At 46.3% G+C, this 27,039-nt stretch overlaps 1 protein-coding gene across 6 annotated transcripts in view; it reads right to left on the reverse strand.

Moving 5' to 3' along the window:
* Window positions 1–27,039, reverse strand: part of LOC147604958 (uncharacterized) — a 45,236-nt gene that overhangs the window by 13,451 nt on the left and 4,746 nt on the right. The gene's annotated exons all lie outside the window — the stretch shown is intronic.

Here is a 27,039-nt window from a genome sequence, read left to right on the forward strand (position 1 = left end):
GAGGTTGCTCAACGACTGATAAAAATGCCTAAAATAGCTGAAAAACTATGGGAAAAATCCCTAATTACATTAGATAAATATTTGGATAAAAGGGAAAATAAAATGAGATAAAATGGAGATTAAATGCTGGAGATGACATGTTCAACAGGGTTTGAGATACCCGGTTCAGAAAACAAAGCGTGCAAACTCCGGAAGGCATTGTATGAGCTAAAACAGGCTCCTCGAGCATGGTACTAGCGGATTCAAGAATGCAGATTTCACATCCATCTGATACACCGGCCACTACTAAGAACAAACAAGGCAAGAACTGTCCGAATCGTGGTCATCATAGCTGTCGGTGCAAAAGTGTCCTCATAGTCAATGCCAGGCCGCTGAGCATAGCCCTTAGCCACAAGTCTAGCTTTGTGCTTGTCCACCGAGCCGTCGGACGTACACTTGGTCTTGTAGACCCACTAGACACCAATGACTGACCGTTTTGATGGCCTGGGAACCAACTCCCAAGTTTTATTCTTCTCTATGGCTTCAAGTTCCACTTGCATGGCTTTCCTCCAAGTCTCCTGAGGAAGAGCTTCCTTAACTGAAGTAGGCTCTTTTTTCCTAATGATACGAGACATCAATTTATAGTTTACTAGTAAAAGCTCCTCTGTTTAACTTTTATCACGAACTCTATGCAATCTTCAAGGTCTATCCTCCGCGGTCCACTCGAAGCGATACTCCATAACACCTAACCCTTGAATGGTGTCCAACAACCACTTTGGTACTCGAACAGAACGCGGAGCATCCTACTACTGATGTGGCTCATCTCCAACCTCGGGCTCAACCTCTACAACTAACTAAGGCTACCTAGCTGGAACAATAGCCTAGGAATCATCCTCATACTCATCTGGTTCTCCAAGAAGTGGTGGCTTCTCAACAGTGGAAGCTGGAATATGCTCATCAAAGACAACATCTTTGCTGACAACAACCTCATTCCGCTCTGGGTCATATAACCTGTAGCCTTTGGCCAATGAGGTGGTGGTTCAAGGCGGTAGTAAAGTGTTCTTGGGTTCAAACCCTGCTTGGACCCCTTAGCGGCATCTTCCTCCGTGCCCTCCAAAGCCTCATCGTCAACATCGTTTGTGTTCTAACCCCTTCCCTCCAGGAGGACTCCCGTGTAGCCGCTCCGCTCTCCGTGGTCGAGTGCAGCCGTCACTCTCTTCTAAGGGCCGCGTGGATGGACTTCGTAGCTCTCGTCACCAGCTTGGTTGGGACGATGAGTGAGTTGTAACGATAAGTAATAGTAGAATCTCTCTCCCAAGAAAAAAAAAAAAACCTATAGCCTTTGGAAAGAGAGTTATATCCCACAAAAAACAAGCTTCTGGAACTTTGAGTCAAGCGTCACATGCACTCTGCACTCAGTGCATAGTGACAAGATGGCTCATCATCAGAAGTGCAACAGTTGTACAGTTTTAGAACCCAATAGAATGATAATTGTCGTACGCCGTGACCCCATTGTACATCCTCAGTCCAGGATAAGTCAGGCACGAGCTACGTAGGTCATTCCTCAGCCTTAGCGGGTCAGTCAGTCAGTCAAGTCCCTTAACCCACTTGGAGAGAATCATTCATGCATGTAAAGTCAGTAGAAGCCTTAGAGTTTGCATCAGAAAGCACACTGCATCTTGAATAATATGCATTCATATGCTTGTGCATCATTTAGAACAGCCCAGAAGCCTTAGGAAATTTACTGGGATTTATCTGGTATTTTTTCCATATTTAATAGTATTTATTTAGCATTATTTGCATTATTGGGCATTTATAAATATAAACTTTATTAAATGACCAACCTCCAGTTAGTATAAATAGACTTGCCTAGAGCCTATTTTCTCATTCAGTCTTCATTGTGCTAAGAGCTCTCCTCCTTAGCCCTAGGAGCATTCTTGCCTTCAGCCCTAGACTAATCCAGCCCTTGGAGAGCTTGCTTCTCCAGCCCTTGAGAACCCCTTGCTTCATACAACCCTAGGCGCCTGCTATCAGCCTCCAATCAGCCTGTTATCAGCACCAAAGCAGCCCTGATTCAGCCCTCTACAGTCTCTAATTCAGCATACTGTCAAGCATCAATTCAACGCCAGCATTCAACCTGCGGTACCCTGCGTTTTTCTGTCCAGCAGCAGAATACCTCTGCGTTTTTGTCCAACAGCCTCAGTACCCTGCAGTTTCTGTCCAGCAGCCCCAAAACCTCTGCGTTTCAGTCCCTCAGCACCCCTACAGGCCTGCGTTTCTGTCCACAGCAGTTTCCAGCCTTGAATCAACAGTCTACAGCAGTTTCCAGCCCTGAATCTGCAGTTTGCATCAGTATCCAGCTTCTGTGCATCATCCATACATGCAGCAGTCATCTGGTGAAGATAACACAGCATTCATAAGTGTTTTCAGCATTCTAACATAGTGTAGAACAGTCCACCTTCTTCTTCTCTCAGCCTCAGGTGTGCAGCCCTTCCTCATGCCCTTGGGAAGAGTGCATAGGCTCGAGATCAAGTCATCGAGGTGTTTCTACAGCAGTGTACGGATCAGCCACTCTCCGATCCTCCGAGATCTTGCGTTTGGCTTATCTACAGTCCACAGTCACTCTCTCTAAAGACATAAAGCAAATACTATCTCGTTATCGGGATAGGGCGCCCTTCAGTGGGTAATTCGGGACCCAATCTGGTGTACAATTCTCATCTATCTCTCTCTCATCTCTTTAAAGTTTGAAGTATTAAAGTGGATTGCTAAACTCACGAAACTCAGGATATAGAAGACGGTGTGAGCATTTGTGTGACAGGATCTTCCAATACAAAGACTTCCGCTGCATATCACAACCAACTTGGATTTTATCGCAGCAAGTTGGGAAGGTTTGGATCGGCTGATGCACAGAGAGATAGGTTTAAGATAGGGGCTGCTTTATGGTGGGAGGATTATGGAGCTCGTACACCACAGCTTCAATCATTGGCAGTAAGGATCTTGTCTCAAGGTGCAAGCTCCTCTCCAATCGAGCAACTATGGAGTGTGTTCGGCCATGTTGCATCCAAGAAGAGGAACAAATTTGGGACAAAACAAGTCAATGACTTGATTTTTGTGAGTGCTAATTTGCGCTTGCTTGGGGATATAGCTTCTCCCAAACCAGAGAAGTTTATATGAGGAGTCCTCATATGAAAAGCAGACACATGGACTTGCAGATCTTGGTCAGGATGGGGTTGAAGATTTGGATGCTACAGATGTTGGTCTTGATAATATGGCTTTCTTGGATGACATAGATGATAGTCTCCTTGATGGCATCACTGGCAGTAGCCATGCATGATATCTCCTTACTATTTGCATGTCACCTTGAGGCTTGGACTCTGGACTTGGTTTGTTTCTTTTATCTAGGCCCTGGGCCACATTTTGTGCTTTTTGTCACTTATGTCATGTATGATGTCACATGTGGGCTAATTTATTTTGACTTGTGAGATCTGTTCAATGTTAGTATCTAGCCATGCAAATTGTGTGGTGCACTAATTTGGTTATATAAATGAGCATTGTATGTTAAGATTTATTGTCATTTCTAGGAATTATCTAGGTCGTTCCCTGTTTTCATTCCCGTTCCCCCTTTTTCCCGTGTTCCCATTCCCCTGGTGGTGCTTTCGTTCCGTTCTTGTTCCTGTTCCGTTGCTACTATGCTCGAGGGTACTATTGATACCTCTCTGTCCTCCAACGAAGGAGTCATGGACATCATGGAGAAGAGCTTATCGCTTTTCTCGAATGACACAGAGGCGATTCTTAAAGAACAACCAACCGTTCTGTATTGAATAATGGCTAGGCTCAGAAGTGAGGGCCAAATTGTATTGAGTACCAAACTTAGGAGAGTCGACATACTGGTCTTTCATGCTATCTAAGTCCTTCCCCGTGATTTCGAGAATGGTAGAGTCCTGCACTGCCTGGATGTTGGCCTTTCGACTAAGAATCTGCAAACTGGGTTATGCTTACCAAGGATGTACTCGATCATTCCTCCAAATTGTTGGAAGAGTTGACTCCACCTGGCTTGCCGATCACTCCACTGGGCACTTGGCATGGTTTGAAGCCACTGAAGTGCTTGGTGGTCTGTTTTGACTGTGAAGACCTGTCCATAAAGGAAAGGCTTCCAATGTTTCAGCGTTGTGATCACACCCAAAAGCTCTTTGTCATAAACCGAATAATTCTTTTCGACGACATCCAACTTTCGATCATAGTAGGCCACGGGTCTATTGTCCTGCTAGAGAACTACACCAATGGCTACATTGCTTGCATCGGTAATGACGTCAAAAGGTTCATCCCAAGATGCTAACTTAAAAACAAGCGCTTCTAAGGCCGCTTTCTGGAGTGCACAGAATGCATCAAGCGCCTTGCCTGTGATGACTGAGACTTTTTGTTTACAAGTCTTTACCCCCTTGAGCAAGTCGGTGAGAGGTGCTACAAGGTTGGAAAACTGGTGAACATGGGTGCTGTAGGCTTGACAAAGACCTACAAAAGAACGGATCTCTTGGGCGGTCTGAGGAACGTCCCAAACCAAGATCTCTTGAATCTTTGAGGGGTCCAATCGAATCCCATCGGAATCGATGATATAGCCCAAGTATTGAACCTCTTTAACGCTGAAGATAGACTTTTTGGCATTTATGTAGAGTTCATTATCTCGAAAAAGTTGCAAGACTTTCTCCACATCTTTCTCATGCTGCTCTACAGTGGCTGAGAATACAAGTATGTCATCAAGAAAGATGAAGACACACTTACTAATAAGGACTGCAAAAATCCTAGACATCATTTTATTGAAGGTTGCGGGTGCATTTGTAAGCCCAAAAGGCATGACTACGAAATCGTAGTGACCATGCTCTGTCCAAAAAGCTGTTTTTGAAATGTCAGCTTCAAAAATGCGAACCTGATGGTAACCACTCTTGAGGTCGATCTTAGAGAAAAATTTTGCACCGTCTAAACGCTCCAAAATGTACTCAATCCTTGGCATAGGAAACTTATTCTTAATGGTGAGTTTATTCAATGCCCTGTAGTCTACACAAAGGCGTGCAAACTTGTCCTTCTTTTGGACAAATAGGATGGGTGCAGCAAATGGTGAGGACGAAGGCCGGATGAATCCAGCTCGGAGGAGCTCAGATAACTATCTGCCTTTCTAGCTCGCCCTCTAAAGTCTTGGAAAGATGATAGGGGAACCTGCTGGGAGGTTCTGATCCACGGACCAAATCGATATGATGGTCCTCAGGACGTGATGGAGGGAGACTGGGCGGAAGATCATCCCTAAGCATAATGTCCTAATGGCTGGACAAGAGGTCTGCTAACTGTGGAACTGAAGATGAGATAGGTGCTACCGATGCGGTAGAGGCTGTCTGAGCATGTACGTAAAATAGTGCTGCTCCGCTCCCTTGCGGACAGCTCGTCGGGCCTGGAGGTGCGAAATCAATGGGATGCCAAGAATGCTTCTATCCCTATACAAATCATGACGGGCTCAGGAAAACCTTTACAAATAGTAAAAGTGTCCTGCCCCCGATCGGAAATAGGCTCATATTGACAAAACCACTGGATTTCTAAGATCATGTCACACCCCAAAAGAGACGAGACAATGGAATCTCGTCGAAATGAGGCCTTCTGAACTTCAAAGGCAACCTGTTGTGCCTTCTGAGATATATGGGTGCGGAGACCAAGTGTGAACCCATCCACATCCAAATGATATGGTACTAATGTGTAGCTCATCTTGTTAGCTAACTAGGGAGAGATGCAGTCCTTAGAACTGCCCATGTCAAACAAGACTACAAACTACCGGCCCTTGCAGCGCCATAAGCTCGGATGAGACTTTTCTGTGCAGCATTGCTCTCACCCTCCTGCTTAGCATCAAATACCACGGATGGCATAGGATGCATAGAAGGTAAAAACTGCACCGCATTTGTGGTAGTAGGCGGGGCTTGAGGAGCTAGTGATGCTGTGGCAACTGTGGCAAAAGGAGCTTTAGAGGCTTGCTCCGCTTGCCATTTGAAGGGAGAGAGTTAGAGTTTCACTATAAAACTTATGGGCTTGTACACACTATAAGGGTGGGCATAACGCCTTTACCCCAACAACCTCCCACTTAAAGGCAAAGTGCCCTTAAATGAAAGAAAAGAAAAAATCAGCATATACATGATAATATACAAGGCCATATCAAGGCTGAAACTGGCCTCATCCAATGCCCATCAAGTGTCTGCAATGAGCAAACCGCTCTGGAGGCAAACTCTTTGTCAACAGATCAGCCGGGTTGTCATCCGTATGAATCTTGACAAGCTGAATCAGCTTGTTCTCTATCACCTCTCTGATGAAGTGATACTTCACATCCACATGCTTTGTCTTTGCATGAAAGACGGGGTTCTTTGCCAACTGGACGGCACTCTGACTGTCACAATGCAACAATGGAATATCCCCTGAATAACCCAAATCAACCACTAACCGAGATAGCCATAATGCCTCCTTGCAAGCCTCTATGGCTGCAATATACTCGGTGTCACCAGCCTGGACATTTCCCAGTCTGAAAGGGGTCTGGTGGACTCCAGGATGTTTAAATATTTGGAAAGTACAAGCTTTGGGAATGGGGGATTATCCTAGAATACAAAGGACCACACTCCTAAAATTTAGGAGAGTTGCTATTTTTGGCCCGCCTCCGATGGAAATTCTGTTCGCGTCATTACATCTGGAATTGAGCAGATACCAAGAGTTGGCAAAGTGCCTATGACAGAATGTCTACCAGTTGGGATATTTTTAGAGGTAAAGATTATGGAAGGACCCATCTCTTAGATTGGGACATGTGGCAAGAAAGTGGACCAAAGTGAGACAAGTGGCCTGACACTTGTTAGAAAAAGGATCAAAGTGAGACAAGTGGCCTCACACTTGTCACTTCAGCTATTGTGTGGCTCTCCACTTGTCATCGTAACCTTCTCTTGCCATTTTAGCTCATGGGAGGCCCAAATCTATAAATTGGAGCCCTCTCTCTTCATTAATAGAGGCTCTCTTGCTGCACACTAACCTCTACCACCGTTACAGGCTGCCCTAATGATGGCTACTCTCTTTCTCTCTCTCTTGAAGGCTGCCCATGAAGAATACCGGCTGTTGGGGACTGTTTTGGAGGCTTCCATCGCGAAGAAATACTGAAGGCAAGGGTATTCAATCATTTATTATGATTTCTAGCCATTGTATGTGTTGTACCAGCATTTGTACTTGCTGTACCTGCTGTACCAGCCACCATACCGGCTGTACTAGCTTCTGTACTTGCTGTACCAGCCACCGTACCGGCTGTACCAGCCACCGTACTTGCTGTACCAACTTCTGTACTTGCTGTACCTGCTGTACCAGCCACCGTACCAGCTGTACCGGCTGAATGGAGAGTTGTACTTGCTGTACCCTCTCTATTGCATGAAGACTCGTGGTTTTTGGGAAAGAATCAGTACCCACACGGAGGTATATGGATTATATTGTTGGCTCGGCATTTCTACAGCCTATGTTCCGGCTTGGTTGCCTCATGTTGGGCTGTGTTATGGCATTTGTATATGGATAATCCGGCATCTCCCGTGGGGAGAGTAAGGCCCTCAAAGCTTGTACATGATATTATTCTCCTTGGGTAATAAAATACTCCAAGGGGGGGGGGGGGGGGGTCGGCCCATTCCGGCCTCTATGCGGTGTCACACGTGCAAGCTCCATTTTCAGCATTTGTGGATGTTTTGTCCAGCTTTATGTTTTATGCAAAGTGATGATGGATATGTGTTAAGGCTGTGGCCATGTTTAAATGTTTTAATATGCATTGATGGTATCAACAAGTGTGTCAAAGGCCCTAGTCCCTCGGGCACCTGTCGCGCGAGTTACACTCGGCCTCTGTAGTAGATAAGGCAGTGCACTTCTGCATCCTGGATATCCATGACACAGCACCTCCTGTGAATGTAAACACATAACCGGTAGTAGACTTCCGGTTATCTGGATGACCAGCATAATCCGAATCTGTGTAACCATGCACTAATGCATCCTGTTTGCCAAAGCAGATGCACATATCCTGTGTGCCCTTCAAGTATCTCATGACACCTTTCACTGCTTCCCAATGCTTCTTGCAAGGGTTGGCCATGTATCTAGTAACCACTCCCACTGCAAATGCAATGTCCGGCCTGGTAGCAACCATGGCATACATGAAACTGCCACAAGCTGAAGCATACGGAATCTTGGCCATACCAGCCCTGTCACTATCCGACTGTGGGCTGTCCATAGCACTGAGTTTCACATATGGAGGCAAAGGAGTACTAGTCTTCTTCCCCCCATCCATATTGAACCTCTGCAAAACTTTGCCAATGTATTCCTTCTGAGACAAATACAACACATGCTGATTTCTGTCCCGAAGTATCCGCATACCCAAAATGTGATTTGCATCACCCAAATCCTTCATATCAAAGATCTGATGCAGCCTCTTCTTCAAGGCATCCATCTCTTTACGAGATTTCCCGACAATCAACATATCATCAACATACAAGATGAGGATCAATAGACTACCATCCAAAGCTTTCTTGGTGTATAAGGAGTGATCTATGTCACTCCTCCTGAAATCCTGGGATTTCATGAATGTATCAAATTTATGATACCATTCCCTTGGTGCCTGTTTGAGCCCATAAAGACTCTTTTTCAGCTTGCATACAAGCTTCTCCTTTCCATTCATTGCATAACTCTCTGGCTGTTGCATATATATCTCCTCATGGAGATCACCGTGAAGAAAAGCAGTCTTCACATCCATCTGAATCAAATCCAGATCATCATGAGCAACCAAAGCTAATACAGCTCTAAGTGTGGTCATTTTGACCACTGGAGAGAAGATCTCATCAAATTCCACACCATATTCCTGCTTGAAGCCCTTAGCCACTAACCTGGCTTTGTATCTTGGCTTTGCATCAGGTGCAACTTTGAGCCTGTAAACCCACTTGCATGGCAAAACCTTCTTGCCTGTACGCAAATGCACCAACTTCCATGTTCCATTTTTGTGCAGAGAATCCATCTCTGACTTCATAGCACGCTCCCAAAGAGCCTTGTCTGCCCTCTGTAAAGCCTCCTTATAACAAGAGGGCTCTCCACAGTCAGTGAGCATCAAGTAGTCAACCCCTGGAACAAACCTGTCAGGGGGTCTGGAGGGTCTTGTGGACCTCCGTACCCAATGACCATCATTTGCAGGTTGCTGTCCAGCCTGCATATCACCTATTGGTGGCTCCTGTTCCATGCCATAAGGTTGAAAGATCATGCCCGGTATCTCCTGTAACTGTGGGATATCCATAGGGATATCTTCTGCCATCTCTGGCTGTCCATTTGGACCACATCATTGCTGCATATAATCTTTCTATTCACTGGATCCCAAAGTCTATACCCCATTTCACCTCTGTCACCATATCCTAGGAATATGCATTTGTGAGACTTAGGATCAAGTTTGGTGCGTATTTCCCTGCGTATGTGCACGTACGCAACACAACCAAACACTCTCAAGTGCTTGTAGGACGGAGGCTTCCCTGTCCATACTTCCTCTGGCACTTTCCCACCAAGCCTCGTGTTAGGTGACCTGTTTATAAGATGAACGGCTGTCATAACAGCTTCAGCCCAAAAACCATGAGGTAATGAAGCATGTGACAACATAGAACGGACCTTCTCCTAAATGGTCCTGTTCATCCTCTCTGCTGTCCCGTTTTGTGGAGGATCAAAAGGAGTAGAGAGCTCCCTCTTGATGCCTTTAGCATCACAAAAGTCCTGAAACTGTTTGGACATATACTCTCCACCATTGTCGGAACGCAAAGCCTTCAGTGTTTTGCCAGTTTGATTTTCAACATGAGCAACAAACTTCTCAAACACTGAGAATGTATCACTCTTCAAACGAAGAGGATAAACCCACACCTTGTGTGTGGCATCATCAATAAAAGACACAAAATATTTTGCCCCTCCCAAAGAAAGCTGAGGCATCTCACATACATCTGTATGCACAAGCTCTAACTGAGCATCTTTCTGTCCAAGAGCTTTCTTGTGGGGGCACTGGAGTTGCCTGCCATATATACAATGCTCACAAAACTGAAAACTTGAGAACTTTAGAGAAGGCAAGTAACCAAAACGAGACAATTGCTCCATTCCTTTTGACAATCATGTGTCCCAACCGGCTATGCCACATAGAGATTTCCGACAGCTCGGTTGCATTTACATTAGCATGGTGACAAACACCAGCATGCATGAAGTAAAGAGTGTCCACCTTAGAGCCTCTGGCAACAACCAGTGAGCCCTTACTAATCTTCCACTTTCCGCTACCAAATGTGGTAACATAATGTCACGTGCATCCCGCACTTGCATGCCACGTAGACATTTCTGTACAGAAGGTGCAGGACCTGGGATGGTGAACTGGTCCCATGTAAGCCCAGTCCGGGACGAGTCAGCCAGGGATCCATCTCAGTCGTCCGAGGTCAGGTGTGCATCGTCCTGCACATGAGTCCAAGGTCAGGTGTGCATTGTCCTGCACATGAAGCAGTGCCAGTCCGCGCTGTGAGTTTCCCTCTCGAATGATGTCAAATGCGTTGTGTATCTGGTTTGCAACTGGATGCCAGGCCTCTGTAGGCATGTAGGTTTGCATGTAGAGATGGGGCCAGCCCATAGGGCTACCCCAGTGCGAGGATTTGCATTTGCATTCTTAGTGTGGGCATGGGGGAGGTATAGAACCACCCCCAAGGGGCCACCCGGCCAGGAGGGCCCACATTGTGCCCACCAGCCATGGCTTGGGCTGGAAGGGCTGTCGGCCAGCCCTAGGGCTGCTGGACAGGCAGCCAACAGGGTTAGAAACCCTACCCAGCCAGTCGGCCAGGTGTGGGGTCCCACACCCATGCGCATGATGCCCAGCAGCCAGGATGCTGCCCCAGAAGGCTGCGCAGGCTGGACAGCAGTGTGAATACATGCGCAGGCTGGACAGAAGGTATTTATAGTGTGAAAACACTTTATTAATAAAACTCAGTCGTGGAGCTCCCTGAAGCCAGCCGACTGGATGTTATGAAGAGTATAAATACCCCAGCCCATAATCCATGCTCTCATCTCATAATTCACCAAGTGCTCCAAGCAAACAAGGGCCAGGACAGCCAAGGACATTGCTAAAGCAAAGGGGTGAAGGACTGAAGGTCACGGGCAGGTTTTCCAGCCAAGAAAAGGTCAAGTACTTTGTATTTGTTTCAGATTTACATCATTCTAATAAAGCAAATACACCATCCGTGGTGGGGGCCCTACAGAGGGTAATTGGGACCCAATACTGTGTCCTCTCCATCTCCCCTTTCTCTCTCTATTTTTCTGCACATCGTCTTTCAGTTTGTGCGTTAATTCCGTCGCGAAAAGAGTGCTGTTTTCTGAGTTTTGAAGTACCGATCCTTCTCCGAAGCTTCCGCATATTACAGTGGTATCAGAGCTCACTTCAAGGACAAAGATTCAGCAAAGAAAACCAGAAAATTTTTTCGCTCGTGTGGTTGGTTTTTAGACGCCGGTGGACTACCCCTTTCGGAGTGACTCCTGTCCCTCGAAGGACGGTTGGTTTTTAGCCTCCGGAAGCCTCCGGAAGTCTCCCACACAGATAGTGGATGGTCAGATTGCGTTCCGGAAAGGAATTGCATTTTCCCGCTATGGCGAACTTTGGCGACGAGAGAGAACCAGAACCATGGGACCAGAGTGCACCAGGCAGCCCAGCGAGGGCACCCGGCTTGAGTGTACAAGACATGTTCCAGCAGATGATGCGAGCAATCGCAGACCAGACAACCAAGTTGGATGAGCAGAAGGCGCGGATTTTGGCTCTGGAGGAGCGTTCTCGCTCTCCAGCGTCGCGTTTTCCATCTCCTCCTCCCTCTCCTTCCGTATCCCAGATACCAGATCCTCGTCACAGGGACCCTCTCACAGGGTCACAGTCGCAGCCAAGCTCCTTGCTTGAGATGCAGTTGCGCGCATTGGAGATTCGACAACGCGAAGATGACGCCATGCGACGAGTGGAACACGAGCGTTACCTCAAAGCTTTGGACGCCAGATTGACACCGGCGGCGCCCTCGAATCATTTTCCCGAGAAAATGAATTTCAGTAAGTATAATGGTAAACTCGATCCCACTACTCTGTATTCATGGTTACATCAATTTGAAGCTTACTTTGCCGCAGTTAGGAAATCAGATATTGACAAAGTGATCTTAGCCAGTTGGTACTTGGAAGGTGAGGCCATTCCTTGGTGGACTCAGTGGGCTCATGCCCACACCAGATCAGGTATGGCAGCTTATGGGTGGGACGAGTTCGTCCGTGACCTTAAGCAACGGTTTTTACCGCCCCACTACCTTGAGCGACTCGAAGACGAGTTCAGGGGTGCGCGTCAGAACGCGCAACCAGTCCTTCAGTTTGCCAATAAAATTTCGACCTTGTGTCTACAATTAGGCTTATCTGATTCGGACAAGAAAGGGCAGTTTTTGTATGGCCTGGACACGCAAATCCAATGGGAGCTGCGTATGTTTAGGCCAGCCACCTTTGAGGACGCACTCTCGCTTGCGCAGAGTGCAGAAATGAAACACAATGGTGGCAAGCCCAAGACTTCCCAGCCGGCTTCTCCCAAGGCTAACGCCTCTCTAAGCTTACTCCAGACCAGAAAGCGGAGGCAGGCAAGACAGGTGGCAAGTTGAGTGCTGAGGAGCTTTCTCAGTACAGGAAGGAGGGTAGATGTTACTTTTGTCACACAAAAGGACATACTTCTCGGGATTGTCCGAAGAAGCCTCCAAAGGCCGCCGCCGCCTCCACAGCTTCCGTGGTGAGCACAGCTCCCACACAGACCCCAGCGGCTACCCCTAGTTCTTCAACCCCCGATGCTTCTCTTGGAGCAATTATTAGCCGGGAGCTCAAAGATGAGCAGAAGGGCGCCCATGACCAGGAGTATGAGCGCAACGAATTGCTCAAGTCCTTTGGCTACATAGGTGGCCAGAGAGTCGTTGTCTTGTTTGACAGCGGCAGCACGGAGGATGTGATCACGGAAGAGGCCGCTAGGCGTGCCCGTTTCGAGCTAACTCCAGTGGACAAACAAGTTGAGGGTTTTAGCACAGGTATGACAACGAGCGTCAAGTATGAAGCTCTAGGTGCTAAATTAGTGATTCAGGGCATAGAGTTTGTGCGTGACTTTATGGTTGCCCCTCTTGTAGGAGCAGACATAATTTTGGGTATCCAGTGGTTTCACAAGTTTCTTCCTGATGTCAAGTGGGACAAGCACACGTTCCAGATTGTTCGGAATGTGTCAAACACCCCGGTGACCATTAAGTGTGAGCCAGGTATTCCAAACTTTCCGCTCATAAGCCACTTGCAGGCTAAGCGAGCAGTCAGGAAAGGCGCACAGTGTGCGATGATTTACATCCAGACAGCCCAGACCATGGCCAGTGCTTCCGAGAAGTACTCGGTTCTCCATGAAAAGTTCCAGAAGATTTTTCTTCGGGACAGTCTCCCTCCCCAGCTTCCCCCGTCCAGACCGGAGGATCACAAGATTGACCTCCTCCTAGGCTCGGAACCCCCGAGCAAGTTTCCGTATCGCCTTTCTAAAGCAATGGAATCGGAGTTGGACCGCCAACTCCAAGAATTGTTGCAAGCTGGCTTCATCCGCCCCAGCATGTCGCCATTTGCAGCACCGATCTTATTTGTCAAGAAGAAAGATGGGTCTTCTCGGTTGTGTGTCGATTATCGTGCACTCAACAAGAAGCTGACTATCAAGAGCCGATTCCCGATGCCTCGAATTGACTATATCCTCGAGAGGCTGAATGGAGCTAAGGTGTTCTCCAAACTGGATTTAAAGAGTGGGTACCACCAGGTTCGGATTGTTGAGGGGGACATCCCCAAGACAGCTTTCCGTACAGAACGGGCCCACTATGAATTTGTGGTCATGCCATTTGGTTTGACGAACGCCCCAGCTACATTTAACCGCATGATGATGCGTATTTTCCGGGAGTTGATTGAAGTGTGTGTGTTCATATTTCTGGACGACATACTCATATTTTCAGCTACAGTTGAGCAGCATGACATTGATGTGGAGAAAGTCCTTAAGTTGCTGGAAAGCAACGAGCTCTATGTCAATGAAAAGAAGTCCGAATTTTATCTGTTCCAGGTACATTACTTGGGATATATAATCAGTGCCGAAGGCATTCGACTTGATCCGGCTAAAGTAGCCGAGATTGTTAACTGGAAAGTACCTCAGACTGCTTATGACATTAGATCATTTGTGGGTATATGCCAGGCATATTCCACCCACATTGACAAGTTTTCTGATCTCTCGGCAGACCTCACCGATCTGCTAAAGGGAGTGAAAACCAGGAGGTAAAAGATTCGAATGACTCCACGAGCGTTGGAGGCATTCCAGACCCTCAAGGTGGCTTTGTCTGAAGCGCCTTGTTTAGCCCTTGCCTCGTGGGACGAACCATTTCAAGTGATCACCGATGCGAGTAACATCGCAATTGGAGGTGTATTGCAACAGAATGGTCATCCAGTAGCTTACATGTCTCGTAAGTTACTGCCCGCCGAAAAGAACTACTCAATCTATGATCGTGAACTCCTAGCGGTCATACAGGCCTTGAAACATTGGAAACATTTCCTGTATGGCCGTGACTTCGAGGTCCGCACTGACCATCAGGCATTGCGCTGGATTCAGACGATGCCAAGTGCACAGTGGAGTGATCGACAACACCGCTGGAGTCAGATATTCCAGCAGTTCGGTGATATGATTGAGTACCTTCCAGGAAAGGCCAATCCAGTGGCCGATGCTTTGAGCAGGAAGGGACAAGTATCTGCGATTCAGACCACTCGACTGGACCTTGTTGGTACAGGACTAGAAGACATGAAGCACACGTACGCGGATTCCGAGGAATTCGGTACTCAGTGGGAACAGGCATTGGATGCCACAGGACCATGCCATTTTCCGATACGCAATGGTTGGCTTTATTACAAAGGCCGACTGTGTGTCATGAAATCATTCCGGGCAGCTCTTCTCCATGATGCCCATGACGCCATTACAGGTGGTCATAGGGGCATGAATTCGACTCTGGAGAAATTAGAACGGCAATACTTTTGGCCAAAGATGAGGCGTGATGTATTTACATATGTACAACGCTGTGACATTTGTCAAAAGGTGAAAGCTCCTCGTGGAAAGAAGATAGGGTTGTTACAGCCTTTGCCAATTCCTGAGGGTCCTTTCCAAGACATTTCAATGGACTTTGTCACAAATCTGCCTCCCAGTCCGAGTAAGCGTAATACACAGTGTTTAACTATTGTTGACAGGTTCAGCAAATTTGTTATGCTTATTCCTTGCAGGGCCAATGTGACCGCCGACAATGTTGCCCAGCTATTCATTCGGCATTGGTACCCGATTGGTGAGATTCCTAAGACCATAGTGTCAGACCGAGATGCCAAGTTTACCAGTCATTTTTGGAGGGCATTGTTTGATAATTTTGGTACTAAGTTGAATTTTTCCAGTGCATTCCACCCACAGACAGATGGCCAGACAGAGATATACAATCAGTTGGCCTTTGATGTGCTGAAGTGTTATGTCCACGATCAACAAGGTAAGTAGGAATCGTTTTTGCCTTTAGTTCAAGCTGTTTTGAATGACTCTTTTTCTTCAGCTATTGGCAGGACTCCATATGAGGCAGCGTTTGGAAGGCCTTTCCAGTCGTTGTTAACCAGGACTTCGTCTTCAGTACCGGAGGCGAACAGAGTGACGGAGTCTTACCAGGAGATCCTAGAGTCCGTTAAAGACAGGTTGGCTAAAGCGCAAGAGGCCTACACTCGACAGGCCAATAAAGACCGAAGGGACATGAAGTTTTCGGAAGAAGATTGGGTGTATCTTCGGATTATGAAGCAAAGATTAAAGCAGGTGGGCAAGCGATGCCCAAAGTTGTCTTTCAGGAGCTTCGGACCATTTCCCATCCGGAAAAAGATTAATGAGCTGTCTATGCAGTTAAAGCTACCTCCGAGTTGGACGATGCACGATGTATTTCATGTCAGTTGGTTAAAGCCATATGCAGGTCCACCCCCTTCAGAGGTCAAAGACGAAGCGGAACCAGACATCATTGATGAAGCTGAGGTAATGGTTCCAGAACAGATCCTTCTGCACCGTTTCAAGCATGGCTCAGGCCGAAGACTACGACAGTTCCTCACGAAGTTTCAAGACCGAGGAACTCATGAAGCGGTATGGCTCGACAAAGAATTTTTCGAAGACTATCCGGCATTATTGACGGATTATTTGGAGGCTATGCAACTTCCGTCAAGTTAAGCAGAAGGGGATGTCACGTGCATCCCGCACTTGGATGCCACGTAGACATTTCTGTACAGAAGGTGCAGGACCTGGGATGGTGAACTGGTCCCATGTGAGCCCAGTCCGAGACGAGTCAGCCAGGGATCCATCTCAGTCGTTCGAGGTCAGGTGTGCATCGTCCTGCACATGAGTCCAAGGTCAGGTGTGCATTGTCCTGCACATGAAGCAGTGCCAATCCGCGCTGTGAGTCTCCCTCTGGAATGATGTCAGATGCGTTGTGTATCTGGTTTGCAACTGGATGCCAGGCCTCTGTAGGCATGTAGGTTTGCATGTAGAGATGGGGCCAGCCCATAGGGCTACCCCAGTGCGAGGATTTGCATTTGCATTCTTAGTGTGGGCATGGGGGAGGTATAGAACCACCCCCAAGGGGCCAGGAGGGCCCACATTGTGCCCACCAGCCATGGCTTGGGCTGGAAGGGCTGTCGGCCAGCCCTAGGGCTGCTGGACAGGCAGCCGACAGGGTTAGAAACCCTACCCAGCCAATCGGCCAGGTGTGGGGTCCCACACCCATGCGCATGATGCCCAGCAGCCAGGATGCTGCCCCAGAAGGCTGCGCAGGCTGGACAGCAGTGTGAATACATGCGCAGGCTGGACAGAAGGTATTTATAGTGTGAAAACACTTCATTAATAAAACTCGGTCGTGGAGCTCCCTGAAGCCAGCCGACTGGATGTTATGAAGAGTATAAATACCTTAGCCCATAATCCATGCTCTCATCTCATAATTCACCAAGTGCTCCAAGCAAACAAGGGCCAGGACAGCCAAGGACATTGCTAAAGCAAAGGGGTGAAGGACTGAAGGTCAAGGGCAGGTTTTCCAGCCAAGAAAAGGTCAAGTACTTTGTATTTGTTTCAGATTTACATCATTCTAATAAAGCAAATACACCATCCGTGGTGGGGGCCCTACAGAGGGTAATTGGTACCCAATACTGTGTCCTCTCCATCTCCCCTTTCTCTCTCTATTTTTCTGCACATCGTCTTTCAGTTTGTGCGTTAGTTCCGTCGCGAAAAGAGTGCTGTTTTCTGAGTTTTGAAGTACCGATCCTTCTCCGAAGCTTCCGCATATTACACGTAACCAGCATCATCAAGCTGTCCAGTAGAAAACAGGTTCTTCTTGATCTCAGGCACATGCCTGACATCATGGAGCATAAGCTGTGAGCCATCTGAAAACACAAGCCTCACATCACCTCTGCCAAGAATCTGGCATGCATGGTTGTCACCCAAATAAACTACTCCTACATTGCGAGCAGTATACCTGACAAACAAGTCTCTGCAACCTGTGACATGAAAGGAGGCACCTGAATCAATAATCCATGAGTGCATACCATGACCATGTCCTGCATGGAGTGAATGGGCATCGAGTGAAGACATGAATAGGACTTCATCCTCACTGTCACCTGCATGTGACACATTGACTTCTTCAATCTTGACTCCACTTTTGCCCTTTGGCTTTGCATCTTTGGCTTCATCTTTGTCTTTGTCTTTGCCTTTGCCCTTTTCCTTTTGATCATTCTTCCATTTGTAGCATTGCTTTTTGAAATGTCCCTTCTTGCCACAATAATGGCATTCCAAGTCCTTTTTGGAGCGGGACTTGCTTCTTCCCCGTTCTTGACTTTTATCCCTTTGCTGGGATCTCCCACGTGCATTCATTGCATTGGACTTTCCAACAGAGTTGTTCATCTCCTCTTGAAGGAGAGCACCCTCCACATCTGCATATGACAGTATAGCATTTGAATTCATCGTCCATTGCCAACTTTTGATTAATGACCTGGCTGACAACACCATTAAACTCATTTAGATGGGCTGTCATAGACGCCCCTTCCTTCATTTGAAGACCTATGAGTTTCTTCAACCAATACACTTTGCTTGAGGCACTTTGCTGGGCATACAAGTCCTGCAATCTTTGCCACATTCCCCAAGCTGTCTTCTCTTCACGTATGCTGAAAAGTAAAGTGTCTGACACAGACAACATGATGGTGGATCTTGCCAGCTCATCCATATCTTCCCATTCTTCACCAGTAAGAGAAGCGGGCATTACACCCCTTTCTTTGATGGGCTTGTGCTGCTTCTTCTGGAGCAACACATTATAGCACTGGGTTTGCCAAATGTCATAATTATGTGAGCCTTCAAGCTTCTTGATGTGAAGCAATGAAGAGCTCTCTACTGTGGTTGCCATAGCAATATGCAACCTTTGACACAGTCAATGCCTGACTTTCTGCAAGATGTGCAAACACTGCACCAAAGCACACAAAGTGCTCACAGTTGTTCTCCCAAAGTTTATCTCCCACTGCGGAAGCACGAATGCAACTCTCCTCCCACTGAATGTGATAAAATCACCAAAATCTGGTTGCTGCAGATTTATGACAGCACCTTAGATGTGCTCTGTTCCCCTTCCAAAATACTGTACAACAGTACTAAGTGCTCACCAATGATGTACCAAATCTGTACCGGCAAGTACATCAGCTGAAAATAAGCCTTTTCCTCACTCAAATCAATGTACAGCCATACCAATACTTGTACAAAGTTGTACCAAATCTGTACCAGCAAGTACAGTAGCAATAAATGCTCTCCTGGCTGTCCAAATGAGTGAAAATCAGACCTTGATAGTCCCCACCACTGCATACAACAGTCCCGGACAGAAATTGGGCAAAAGCCCCTTGACTGCAAGTGGATTTCTTAGGGTTCAAGGCATAAAAGTCTTCCCTGCTGCTTTGCCAAGCTCAACAAGCACAGAATCTTGAAAAAAGCCCCTTGATTCAAGATCAATTTTTTATCATGAATGGTACATTAATGCACATGAAGGCATCCAGAGTCTTCACAATGCTTCCCCCTGGCCACATATACATCCAATACATAAAAGCCCCTTGATTTACTGGCACATTGAGTGCTTGACAGGCATCAACACATTGCCCAAAGCATCAAATGCCAGTGCCTGCATGCAAAACAACCCAATTGGCACAAAAGCCCTTTGATTTGCACTCCAATTTCTTGCATTTTAGACCCGAATGTGAGATTGCTTACATCATACAGCATGTATGAATGTCCAATGGCACAATTACATCAAAAGCCCCAAATGTTAACACCCAATTTCCTGCAAATTGACCTGGATTGTGACCAATGTCACCCAATGTTGCCAATTTTGCTCAAAATCTGAGCCATTTGGACCTATAGCTGCTCAATTGATACATTCAAATCCCAAAAATTGAAAGCAAATACCTCTGAAATTTCTGATTTCTGTTGCAATGGCAGAAATTGATGTTGGACGCAGGTGCGCCATCATGGACAGTCTGAGAAGAAGTCGTCAGAGGGCAACGAAGCAGGAGCTCCTCCAACACGAGAGAATTCCCTCAGCGATTTTGTCAGAGATGTAGAGCTGCTGTGTACTTCTGGGATCGGAAGGCGATGTCAGTTGCGTGGTTCCACCACCGAGTGGCCGCAGCTGTGATCTGCAGGCAACAGATGCATCGAGGAGCAATCCACGCAAACTCTTAGGCCTTGGAGAGGGGCGGCCCGTATAGCTTGGCGGAGAGACATGAGGACCGACGTGTCGGATTCTGAATCGCCTCTGCGCAAGGGAAGCTCCAACTGGCGAATACTTGATTGGGCAAGGGCAGCAAGAGGCGAACTACTTTTACGTGTCCGCCTAAGTGTGCATACCCGCCTGCCTGCATGCGCATATCCGCCCACCTGCCTGCGACCGACTGGTTCAACGCCTCTTTTGGCTGGCTTCTTCCCTCATAAGGGTGGGAACAGAGAGCCAATTGGACGTGGACAGCTGGCACTCAGAGGCCTTGCAAAGCAGCTGCTAGAGAGCCGTGCTGTCAAGGGAGTGCAGGCGAGGCAGACCTGCAGAGGCTATGAACTGTGTTGTAGGCTCTGATACCAGTTGAAGGGAGAGAGTTAGGGTTTCATGTGGGAGACACACACAGAGAAGAAGGGGGAGAGAGAGAGAGAGAGACATGTGGGGATAAGTCAACTCACAGTATGAGTGTGTGACTCCCCTATCACACATGTATATTTGCTCTAGTACACATAGTGCACTTAGTACATTAAAAGTACTAAGTGTACTATGTACTATAAAACTTATGGGCTTGTACACACTATAAGGGTGGGCATAATGCCTTTATCCCAACACCATTTGTGGCAATCCTTCTTACCATGCCCTATGGTATGACAAAAAAAGCATCTATTTTCTGACTGGTATTCCTTTGCTCCTCTGAGAAAGATAGCCTCCATTGATGCCTGCTTTAGCCTTTTCCTTAGGGGTTTTCTTAGGCTTGGATTCTTTATCCTTCTTACCCCCTGAACTAGAGCTGTTACTGCCGTCCTTCTTAGCATCTTTAGAAGATGCATTACCTTTCCCTGTTCCCTGGCTGCGCAACATATTGCTGCTGTCTGCAGGGGTTTGGTACTAGACTGTGATGACTGCTTGGGCTTGCCTCCATTCATCTTCATTTCTTCATTTTCAGCAAGAGTCAAAGCCCGGTCCTATGTACTGGGTTCAAAGTTGCGAACTGTGAACCGAATGTTGGGATCTAATCCACGAACGAATTGATCCATCTTGGACTGCTCAAATAACCCTAACCGTTGTGCTAAAGTGATAACCTTTCCGAAAAACTCAAGCACTGCTGACCTGTTCTGTTTGAGTCCATAAAACTTATCTGCTAGGCCGGTCATGTACTAGGGCGAGAGGAATCTAGTCTTAAGGTCATGAACAAAGGTATCTCAACTAAAAGTTGTGACACCCGTGGTCTGATCTGTATGACTCTGTCCTGAGGATCTGTAATCCTAGCTAATGGAAAACGAGCAGTAAATTGATGAAATAAACTGATTAACTGTTAAATGATCACGCTTACCATCATACTTACTAAAATTCGGTTGACTTCCAATGACGGTAGTCGATGTCGCGGGCTGCTCGCTGGTGGCACCTGAGGCTAGGGAAACTGAAGAGAAGTGCTGGATATCTAAGATACATGGCCTCCTTTTCCCTTTGGTGCTCGAGTAACATACATTCTCGATCAAGCTCTTGTTGGTACTCCTGAGCGGCAAGTTCAGCCTGACGTCGGTCTTCTTCGATCCTGCATTGGGCTTCCTCATGGTCCCGTCGATATGCTTTTTCTTGTTGCTTTCTTGCTTCAGCTTCTGCTTTTTTCTTCTCTTCGTCTAGCCTTGTCTTCTCTTCTTTGTTGTTCCATCTGAACGAAGAGGGAGATGTAGTCAAGGGTTGCTGGAGGCGGAGGAGGACGTGCTGTTGTTGCCTCCAGAGTTAGAGACACTCCATGAGAAGCTGGTTCTCAGCTCTGGCTAGAGCTATGGTGTTTGCTGTGGTCGGAAGGGCACGGTCTCCTTCGGGGGAGACTTCTTCCGACCGATGGATACTCTCCTCTGTGGACATGATGCTAAAGTCGGTGGTCGTACCGGAACGCAATCTGACCATCCAAGGATGCCCTCACGCTAGGATACGGTGTGTGTGGACAAGCTGAATCTGATACCAATGTAACATGCAACAGAAGTATTCGTAATTGAGGATCCTGTCACACAAATGCTCACACCATCTTCGGTATCCTGAGTTTCGCAAGTTTAGCAATCCACTTTATGACTTCAAACTTTAAAGATTTGAGAGAGAGAGAGAGAGAGAGAGAGAGAGAGAGAGAAACTCTACACCATATGGGGTCCTAAATTACCCACTAAAGGACCCCCTATCCCGTTACCGGAATAGTATTTGCTTTATTTCTTTGAAGAGATTGATTGTGGATTGACGATAAGCCAAACGCAAGATCTCTGAGAACCAAGAGTTGGGCTGAACTGTACACGGCTGTAGAAGCACCAATGATGACCAATCTCGAGCCTATGCACTCTTCCCAATGGATGTAGGAAGGCTGCAAATCTGAGGCTGAGAGAAGGGGCCAATTGGGACTGTTCTAGACTATGTCTGAATGCTGAAAATGAGTATGAATTCTGAGTTTTACCTTCACCAAGTGGTTGTAGCAAAATGATGCATGTGAGGATGCTGAAAACTGTATGAATGCTGAAAACGCAAGGGGATCTGTAGGCTGAATGCTGTAGATGCTACGTTTTACTGAATGAAGGCTGAATTGCTCAAGCGTTGATGCTCCTATATGCTGATGAGGAAAAAACGCTGAAGGCTGATGTGCTGAATTCTGCAATCACTTATGCTCCTTGTGCTGACGGCTCCAAGCGTTGAGTTCTTCAATGCTGATTATGATATGGATGATGAATGGATTATATGGTCAGCTATTTATATGGACAAAGGATGCTGGTCGGCTGGCTACAAAGTTGGCCGACTGCATCTGTCTTGGATAAAATACATAAATGATGTAAAAATGCCCAATAAATGCTGTAAATTATGAAAAAAATACTTCATCATTGTGTATAGCATAGCTAGTTTTATGTTTATGTTATATATAATTTCCATTTCTTATCAGAATCACTCCCATCATGTAATATGCAAACAAAAGCAATTATCCAGATGGCTTTTTCTTGTTGGTATTTATTTTCATGATTGTATTTGGGATGCCTGGCTCACTAAAGAAAATGTATGATATATCATTTGAGTGTAATTAAGTCTCTTTACATTATGATATCACTAAAGAAAATGTATGATATATCATTTGAGTGTAATTAAGTCTCTTTACATTATGATATCACTAAAGAAAATGTATGATATTACTTGAGTGTAATTAAGTCTATTACTTTACATTTACATGATTGAATTCTAATGAATGCTAGATGGTATTTGAAGGCTTCTGCCATGGTCTAAATGCAATGGATGAATGCTATGCATTATGCAAAGTGCTTTCTAATGCAAATCCCAGGCTTCTACTGACTCTACATGCATGAATGCATCTCTTCAAGTGGGTTAACGGACTTGGACTGACTGACTAACTGTCTAAGGCTGAGAATGACCTACGTAGCTCGTGCTGCCTGACTTATCCTGGACTGAGGATTACAATGGGGTCACGGCGTCCAACAAATATCATCCTAAAAGGTACTAATAATATACAATGTTGCACTGATGAATGAGCCATCTTGTCACCATGCACTACAATGCAGAGTGCATGTGACAACACCTTTTTGTATATATGAATATACTGAAACTCAGTGCTCTGTCTCTCCTCTCCATCTTCTACTTGTGTTTTGCATCAAGTATGTTCTAGGGAAGGTGTTTAGGGCTAGCAAAAGACTCCCAGAGCTTCCACATGTGACATGGGTATTTGAGCGTTAGGTTCAACAAGGCTAAACACTAATGGTGACCCGGATGAAGGTGGCAAGGAAAGTAACACAAGACATGGAAGAAGTTCGCAAGAGGTCGGTTGGTGGTGTTCCACAAGACCCAAGGGGAATGGCAGTCCTGTGAGTCGGATACCACTTGGGGCACACCAGGAAAGGCTTTCAAGCAACAGTTCCAAGGGAGGGTGATCCTCCAAGTAGTGGAGTGAGAGTGCCAAACTCAATACTCAGGGGAAAAGAAGATCAGGGACAGGGCAAGAAGGCCAGGGGACAAAGTGGAACAGACGCACATATCTTCATCAGATTTGGAGTGGATTTGGAGACCGAGCAGGGTTTTCAATGAAAAGGTTGCCAAAGGAAGGAAAGCATGTCAAGTTGGGGAACCCATGAGAAGACAAGGGGATGATGATAGTCATCCAAGGTCAGAAGTTGGAATCCCGTCAACAAGTTTAGCAAGGAGGGATGTCATGTGCATGACATGTACATGCTAATCCCTGAAGGGCAACAAATAAAAACCAGATTTTGGACTTGATTATGGAGCTCTTGCAGCTTTTATTGGCAGGGAAGATATTGTGGTTGGACCAAGTGGCTGTCAGCCAGAAGATAAAGACAGTGATCATGTGTCGCAAGTCGGCCAACCCACATGGCCTCCAAGGGCCTATATAAGCAGGCGCATAGCTCATTGTGAGGCACCTCTCACCTTGTCGCGGTGTTAGATCATAGATTAGGTTTACTAGAATCTAGATTATTCTACCTTTTATGGGGCAGCCTAAGGCTTGCCAAGAATGTACACCTTTTGTATATTAAGAATATACTGAAACCCAGCTCTCTCTCCATCTTCTACTTGTGTTTTGCATCAAGTATGTTCCAAGGAAGGTGTTTAGGGCTGAAAGAAGACTCCCAAAGCTTCCACATGTGACACACAAGGACTGCCTCTGCAATCTCGAGGACTGTCGTGCACTACTGGAATCTAGGCACGATTTGGTCACCCAAACTTGATGCATGGAAGAGATTATGATGAGTTAGAATTCGAACACAACCTGCAAGAGAGCAGTTAACTTGAGAGGAATCCTCCACAAGGATACGATACCCTACAAGAGACAACTAAGCGCCTCATGAAGATCTGAACACGGGTCGAACTCAAGGAACAGAAAAGAATGGAGGCTCAATCCCTCCAGCTCCACATAAGGGGGGCTCCACAAGGGCTGGACGAGAAGAAATATGGAGATCTAAGTGGATGGGACACTGGGGACTAGGGAAATGCCGAGCCAACAACATAATCCATATACCTCCGTGTGGGTACTGGTTCTTTCCCAAAAACCACGGGTCTTCATGCAATAGAGCTGGTACAGCAAGCACAACTCTCCATTCAGTCGATACAGCAAGTACAATGGCTGGTACAGTCGATACAATGGTTGGTATATCAAGTACAATGGCTAGTACAATCGATACGATGGCTGGTACAGCAAGTACAAATGCTGGTACAGCATGTATAATGATTGGTACACCATGTACAGTGATTTGTACAATAAGTACAGAAGCTGGTGCAGCAAGTACAAAAGCTGATACAACAAGTACAATGGATGGTACAACAAGTACAAGGACTGGTACAACCAATACAATGGCTGGTACAACAGGTACAAAGGCTGGTACAACAAGTACAATGGCTATAAATCATAATAAATGATTAAATACCCTTGCCTTCAATATTTCTTCGCGATGGAAGCCTCCAAAATAGTCCCAATTAGCCGATATTCTTCATGGGCAGCCTTCAAGAGAGAGAGAAAGAGAATAGCCATCATTAGGGTAGCCTGTAACGGTGGTAGAGGCTAGTGTGCAGCAAGAGAGCCTTCATTAATGAAGAGAGAAAGCTCCAATTTATAGATTTGGGCCTCCCATGAGCTAAAATGGCAAGAGAAGGCTACAATGACAAGTGTGAGGCCACTTGTCTCACTTTGATCCACTTTCTAACAAGTGTCAGGCCACTTGTCTCACTTTGGTCCACTTTCTTGCCACATGTCCCAATCTAAGAGATGGGTCCTTCCATAAACTCTCTCTAAAAATATCCCAACCGGTAGACATTCTGTCATAGGCACTTTGCCAACTCTTGGTATCTGCTCAATGCCAGATGTAATGACGCGAACAGAATTTCCATCGGAGTCGGGCCAAAAATAGCAACTCTCCTAAATTTTAGGAGTGTGGTCCTTTGTATTCTAGGATAATCCCCCATTCCCAAAGCTTGTACTTTCCAAATATTTAGACATCCTGGAGTCCACCAGACCCCTTTCATACTAGAAAATGTCCAGGCTGGTGACACTACCCCCAATGGATAATTGACACCATCTGTACCAACAAACCAAACAACAAGAGACATGCACCAAACCGGAGAAGACAGACTCAACATCTTCAAACACTCAAACAAGCTAAAGGATAAAAGGTCATCATCCAGTAGTTCCGCAACCCCAAGCCAGCAAAGTACATGTTTAGTACATGAGACCCCAACCCTAAGACGGAGCAAAAGCCCACTGAGCAAGCAGGATTTAGGTGAAACTACTTGACAATGGATCAAATCTTTAATCTCACAGCTATCATTGAGGAGACAAGAGCATGCACGCAATGGGACCAGTGTTGTGATTCTTTTAAGGCTTTTGATTCAATATCGAGAGCCCAGCTTTTGAAACACCCACGGGAGCCTCTTTGACACCATGGTGAGACTGACCAATGTTTAGGGTCCAGATTTGGGAGGGGAGGATCGGAGGAGGATCCAGAGATTGCAGGTGACCGTGTTCTCATCCATGATCAGAAGCAAGCTCTCACACATGATCAGGAGCAAGCCTTCAAACACATACTGGCTGAGTTCGGAGCAGCTCCAATGGTCTTAGAATGTTAGTTCCCATCCCAAGCTATCCATCAGACCATCATTCTACTGTAGAACCCTTCAAAGAATCTCAAACAAAATGGCTCTATTAGTCAAAGAGCTGGAACTTTCTACCTCATCCCATCTACCAATCACAAGCTGCTGCCAGGAAAGTGAAAGGTGACAGTTTTCTATCAGAGGATAGATGTAGATGTTTGCCAAGGTGCACCTCCTTCGGACACGTGCTCCCAGACACGCAACAGGTAGCCAGGAACGGATGTCCAACGGAGTTCCCTACCTCATCATGTGGATTTACAAGCTAATCTGCTGAAGATTTACAAGGTTTCTTGTTCAATTTCTGCTTGGAAAAGGTCTGCAAGTTTTCAGTTTTTCTGACCTAATAATAATGCTCTTTCCCTCTGTATAATCTATAGGCGTGTACACTTCCTCTAAACTTTGTGCTTTGGCAATGATGGCTGAAATCAAATGATAGGATTTCTGAGTGGCCTAGTTATTGTGTTGCATGGTCACATAGGATTTCTGAGTGGCCTAGTAATTATGTTGCATGGTCACAATCCGAAGCAACACT

This window comes from Cibotium barometz, chromosome 60, assembly GCF_041138505.1.
Source record: "Cibotium barometz isolate CiBa-2024 chromosome 60, ASM4113850v1, whole genome shotgun sequence".
NCBI classification, from domain to species: Eukaryota; Viridiplantae; Streptophyta; class Polypodiopsida; order Cyatheales; family Cibotiaceae; genus Cibotium; species Cibotium barometz.